The following is a 6,566-nucleotide window of genomic DNA, read 5'->3' on the forward strand; positions in this document are numbered from 1 at the left end:
ATAAGAAACAGCTTTAGGCTCACCAAACCATTCATTTGCACCTCTCCAGGTGTGTTCCAGCTGTGATTGGTGCACACTGGGTTCATTGACATGCTCACTGTTTTGACTCTAAGGGAAGTGCTGCTGCCCTTTAGTTGGTAGAAAAGAAGGGGTGAAGAAAGGAAAAGGGGTCGTGGAGTCCAGCTGTGAAGAAACTTTACTGACCATTGTAGGAGGAGGCCGTGTGCCGCCATTAACCATGTGACTTACTAGAGACGCATACAGATGAGGTAATAAAAGAGCGGTTTACCACACCACTAACCACACCCACTTTAGGCATGACTAAAGACGTATACGGACGGACGTAAAGATGTATACAGACGTAGGCAGTGAACTACGTCACTAGCCAGGCCCACTTTTGGGCATGGCTAGGGGTGTTACGGGGGAAGGTATAAAAGAATGAACGGAAGTCTTGGTCTCTTTTTCTGGCTTTCGGCTTCCAGTTTGGCGGCAGAAAACTACTCAGCTCATCTGTGTTACTTGTTTGGTCTCTTGTGAGTAATTTCTACAATAAATACTTATTTTTACTTTCAGTAAGTGTGCCGTTTATCGTTGCAGCATCAGACCATGACTTAAGTGAAATAATCGTAACTATAAATAAATGCTTGGTGGTAAACTCATTTTCTTGTATTCTCTCCTCACACAGATTCCTCTCTCCTCCCTTTCCTCTACACACACATTCGTGGAAAAGTACGAAAGCATACCAGAACTTCCTGTCCCTGTACTGGCTGCAGCTAAGGGACAGGCTAGCAGACACTGGTGACAGAAGCAGGAGTGTTGAGAGAGGCCCGGGTTCCAGATCTTTGCGCTAAGCTCTGCCTAGCTTCTTTCTCCTCCATGTTCTCCCACTCGGTGGATGCTGGAAATGCTACACAGTATGGTTCGTTCCCACATGTCCTCCTCATACTTTTGTCTATTAGCATGTGTCCTGAAAATGAGGAGGTGAGCCTCTTAGTCATTTTAAAGTTGTGATCTGTATAATCAGGATTGGCTGGGGTTTGCTGCAGTAACAAACTAAGCCCCGGTCTTGGCTCCTGTGCACTAACTACATTACTCATTTTTACGATGGGTTGCATGGGGCTCTGCTCCACGCTCCCTCTCCTCTGGGATATGTCTAGTCATTGTTGTGGCTGAGGAGAAAGGGATGCAGCAGACACTAGTCCAGCTCCCAAAGCTTCCCTGCTCATTCAGTCACACCTTACTGGGCAAGGTAAGTCACTGTCTGTCCATCAGGGCTGGGGTTATAGGATGCTTGGCCAGGCAGGGCCCTGCCCAGAGGAACAACCCACCGCAGGACAGAAAATATGTGAACAATATAATCTTATTAGACGCCTTTTCCCGATGCTCTAACTTTTATCTCTTCCAGAAAACCTGAATTGTGTTAGGATTTCTCCTGAGCTCTGGCTTTCCCTTAACCTGGGTATCTGAATGAAGTACCACAAAGTTGAAATATAAACTCCCTAACAGTGAAGAAAGGGGGGACAACTTCACCAGCGTGGGAAGAGAGGGAAAAAATCTAAACTGAAACCTGAGTATAGAGTTTGATCTCCAGTACAGCAAACAAAACAAGATTGGGGGAGGGGGCTTGGAGAAGTGGATCAGCGGATACCAGCACTGGCTGCTCTTCCAGAATACCCAGGTTCAATTCCTAACACCCCCATGGGGCTTCCCAACCATCTGTAGTTCCAATTCCAGGGGATCTGATGCCATCCTCTGTCCTCTGTGGGAAGCAGACACACATATGATACAAAGACACACATGCAGACAAAATCCCCATACACATAACATTAATACTTTTTAAGAAGGGGAGGAGAGTATATGGCCATGGACTCTTGGACAAGAATTATAGCTTGTTATAGTGAAAGTAACATACCCCAGTTCCAAATGCAAGAATAGGCCATCCAGCCAGGAGTGTTTTGCCTGAACTCAGAAAGCAGAGTCAGGGAGACCATGAGTTGAAGGCCAGCCTGTTACATAGTAAGTTCTAGACTACACTGAGCTATAGAGTGAGATCCTATCTTAAAACAACAAAACAAAAAGAATACCACATCTGAACTGAATATATAGGGATGAGTTGAGTATGTGTGTTAAATGCTGAAGGTCCTGGGTTGATCTGACTAAGATGCCTCGATGTCTCTGAGGTAGCTGACCTTGTCATTAAACTTTAAGATGCACTCTTATCCTCGAGGATTCATGATGATATTATAACCCTAGGCCAATATCTAGCTAGCAATAGTGACCCCCCCCAATTCTCCACCTGCCTCTCTTTATATATATATTTTTTTTTAATTTTTAGAAACACTCTTATTTACATATCCATCCTCCCATTCCCTCATTCTCCCATCTTCCCATGCTTCCCCCCAACCGACCCACCACCCACTTGCCAGGGATAGTGAGACCCTCCACGGGGGGGGGGATCATCAAAGTCCATCACATCATTTGAAGGAGGGCCCACACCCTCCTTTCCATATCTGGGCTGCAATAGTATCCCTCCATAGGGAATTGGCTCCCAAAGTCCATTTGTGACCTAATAATAAACCCTGGCTCCATTGTTTAGAGGTCCCATACACTGCCTTGGCATCCTAGCTGGTACCCATTTTCAGAGGGCTTGGTTTGGTCCAATGCTGGTGTCCCTGCTTTACAACTGGGGTCTGTGTGCTCTCTTAGGTCAGGTCAACTGTTTCTGTGGGTATCTCTAGTTCTATCTTGGTTCATTTGGTCATCTCTCCTCCCTCTCTGCAACTGGATTCTGGGAATATATCTCAGTGCTCAGCCGTGAGTGTCTGTTTCTGCTTTGATCGGCTACTGGGTCAAGGCTCTAGGAATGGTAACCAAGGTAGTCATCAATCTCATTATAGCGGAAGGGCATCAAAGGCAGTTCACCAACACTACCTAGATTCTTAGTTGGGGTCATCCCTGTAGATCCACTACCTTTTCCTCTGTGCCAGACTCTCTCTCCAAGCCTGTACTGGCTCCCTTTATCAAGGCATCTCCTTTCTTGCCCTCCTCTATTCCTCCCCTGTCTCAGTCCTCCTGTTCTCCTCACCCCTCCCCTTCTCCCTTTTCCATCTCCTCCTCTCTCCATTCCCCTTCCCGTGCTCCCAATTTTCTCAGGGGTCCTTGTCCCTCTCCCCTTCTTTGGGGGACCATGAGTTTTTCTCTTGGGGGTCCTCCTTATTTCCTAACTCTAATGGTGGTGTGGATTGTAAGTTGATAATCCTTTTTTTCTACGCCTAAAAACCATGTATGAGTGAGTACATACCATGTTTGTCTTTTTGTGACTGGGTTATCTCACTCAGGATGGTTTCTTCTAGTTCCATCCATTTGCCTTCGAATTTCAAGATTCCATTGTTTTTTTTTTCTGCTGAGTAGTACTTCATTGTGTAAATATACCACATTTTCTCTATTCATTCTTCAGTTGGAGGGCATCTAGGGTGCTTCCAGGTTCTGGCTATTACAAACAACACTGCTGTGAACATAGTTGAATATATGTCCTTGTTGTATGAATGTGCATTCTTTGGGTATATGCCCAGGAGAGAAATTGCTGGATCTTGAGGTAGACTCATTCCCATTTTCCTGAGAAACTGCCATACTGATTTCCAGTGGTCATACAAGTTGGCACTCCCACCAGCAATGGAGGAGTGTTCCTCTTTCTCCACATCCTCTCCAGCATAGACTGTCACTGGTGTTTCTGATTTTAATCATTCTGGCCTGTGTAAGATGGTATCTCAGAGTTGTTTTGAGTTGCATTTCCCTGATGGCTAAGGATGGTGAGCGCTTTCTTAAGTGTCTTTTAGTCATTTTAGATTCCTCTATTGAGAATTCTCTAGTTCTGCATCCCACTTTGTAACTGGATTATTTGATGTTTTGGTGACTAGCTTCTTGAGTTCACTGTATATTTATTCGTTGTCAGATGTGGGGTTGGTGAAGATCTTTTCCCATTCTATGGGCTGCCGTTTTGTCTTGCTGACTGTGTCCTTTGCCTTACAGAAACTTCTCAGTTTCAGGAGGTCCTATTTATTAATTGTCAATCTCAATGTTTGTGCTACTGGTGTTATGTTCAGGAAGAATTCACCTGTATCGATTCATTCAAGGGTACCTCCCACTTTCTGGATTATGTTGGGGTCTTTGATTCATTTGGATTTAAGTTTTGTGCATGACAATAGATATGGATCTATCTGCAATCTTCTACATGTCCGAATCCAGTTATGCCAGCACCTTTTGTTGAAGATGCTTTCTTTTTTCCATTGTATATAACTTTAGCCTCTCTCTCTCTCTCTCTCTCTCTCTCTCTCTCTCTCTCTCTCTCTCTCTCTCTCTCTCCTTCCCTCCCTCCCTCCCTCTCTCTCACCCCCTCATTCTCTGCCTCTTCCCCCATCTTCCTCTAGAGATTTTAATTGTATCAAATCTTAAAAGATTATAGCAGTGGGAGTATGATTGGAATTATATTCCTGTAACTGGGAAACAAGAAAATTAAGCTTGTTTTCCTCAACAGGTGGCTATTAAATCACTTATGCAGACAACGTTCAAATTACCTCCAATGATCCCAACCCCCTAGTTTCTGCCTTATGTAAGCACTTACACAGACACACACAAATAGATGCCCCTCAGCTGAGGAATGTATTTAAAAAATGTGGTATATTTACACAATGGAGTATTACTCATCAGTTAAAAAAAAAGACATCTTGAAAATTGCAGGCAAATGGATAGAACAAAAAAAAAACCATCCTGAGTGAGATAACCCAGACTCAGAAAGACAAATATAATGTGTACTCACTCATAAGTGAATATTAGACATAAAGCAAAAGATATTCAACCTACAGTCCACAACCCCAGAGAAGCTAGGTAACGAGGAGGACCCTAAGAGAGACATACATGGATTCCCTCTGGGAAGGAGAAATAGAAAGGATCTCCTGAGTAAATCAGGAGTTCGGGGAAGGGAGAGAAGAGGGAAGCGGGGAGAACATGAGGGAATGGGATGCTTGGGTTGGGGGCAAGGAAAGAGTTAGCTTGATAGAGGGAGCCATTATGGGGCTATCGAGAAACCTGGCACTAGGGAAATTCCCAGGAATCCACAAGGTTGACCCCAGCACTCTAAGCAATAGTGGAGAGGGTGCCTGAACTGGCCTTCCCCTGTAATCACATTGATGACTACCTTAATTGTCATCATAGAACCTTCCAGTAAATGATGGATGAGGATGAATATGCAGAGATCCACAGCTAAGCACTGGGCTGAGTTCCTGGAGTCCAGTCAAAGAGAGGGAGGAGTGATAATATGAGCAAAGGGATCAAGACCATGATGGTGAAAACCACAGAAACAGCTGACCTGAGCTAGTGGGAGCTCACTGACTCTGGACTGACAGCTGAGGAACCTGCATGAGACTGAACTAAGCCCTCTGAATGTGGGTGACTGCTTATGGGGATACAGGCAGTGGGACCAGGATTTATTCTTAGTGCATAAACTGGCTTTTTGGAACCCTTTCACTATGGAGGGATACCTTGCTCAGCCTAGATACAGGTGTGACGGACTTGGTCCTGCCTCAATGTGACATGACAGACTTTGTTGACTCCCATGGGGGGCTCACCCTCTCTGAGGAGTAGATGGGGGTGAGGCAGGGGGAAGCAGGGGGGGCTGGAGGAGGGGCAGAAGGAGGAACTGGGATTGGTATGTAAAATAAAGAAATTGATTATTAAAATTGTAAAAGTAGATTGCTATGATCATGAATCACAAAAGAGACTTTGAGCAGTGTTAGACTGTTAAAGACTACAGGGACTTTTGAAGTTGAACTGAATGCATTTCTGCATTTTGTTATGGCTACAAGCCTATGGGGGCTAGGGAGTGGAATGTGGTGGTTTGAATAGGTATGGCCCCCATAGACTCATGTTTGAATGCTTGACCCATAGGGAGTTTTGGCCTTGTTCGAGGAGGTATGACCTTGTAAAAGGAAGAGTATTACTGTGGAGGCAGGTTTTGAGGTCTCAGATGCTCAAGCAAGGCCTAGTGTGGCATTCACTTCTGCTGCCTGCAGATCAAGATGTAAAACTCTCAGCTCCTCTCCAGCACCATGTCTGCCTGCATAGCACCATGCTTCTCTCCATGATAATAATGGACTGAACCTCTGAAACTGTAAGCCATCCCTCAATTAAATGTTATCCTTTATCAGAGCTTCCATGCCTGGGCAGGGGGGAGATGCTCTCCCCCCACCCCACCCCCACCTATCAATGCCTCAGGCAGGTGGGAGAGCTGACCCTAAGGCCATAAGAGTGGGAGAGCCATCCCTGCCCCTCAGCAGCTGCTGCTGATGAGAGTGGTCCCTACATCATGTCTGGGCAGCACAGTAGAGCTGGCCCTGAAAGTGTGGGTGTCAGAAAACTGACCATGAGGACACAAAAACTGGAGAACTGGCCCAGCCCCCTTGCTCATCCCTGCAAGGGGTGAACTAACCAGGGCAATGCAGAAGAGCTCACCCTAGTGGTGAGGACAAGGGAGAGCTGGCAGGCTGGCCAACCCTGCAACTACCCAGGCC

The sequence above is a fragment of the Mesocricetus auratus genome, unplaced genomic scaffold, assembly GCF_017639785.1.
Source record: "Mesocricetus auratus isolate SY011 unplaced genomic scaffold, BCM_Maur_2.0 Super-Scaffold_6730, whole genome shotgun sequence".
Lineage (NCBI taxonomy): Eukaryota > Metazoa > Chordata > Mammalia > Rodentia > Cricetidae > Mesocricetus > Mesocricetus auratus.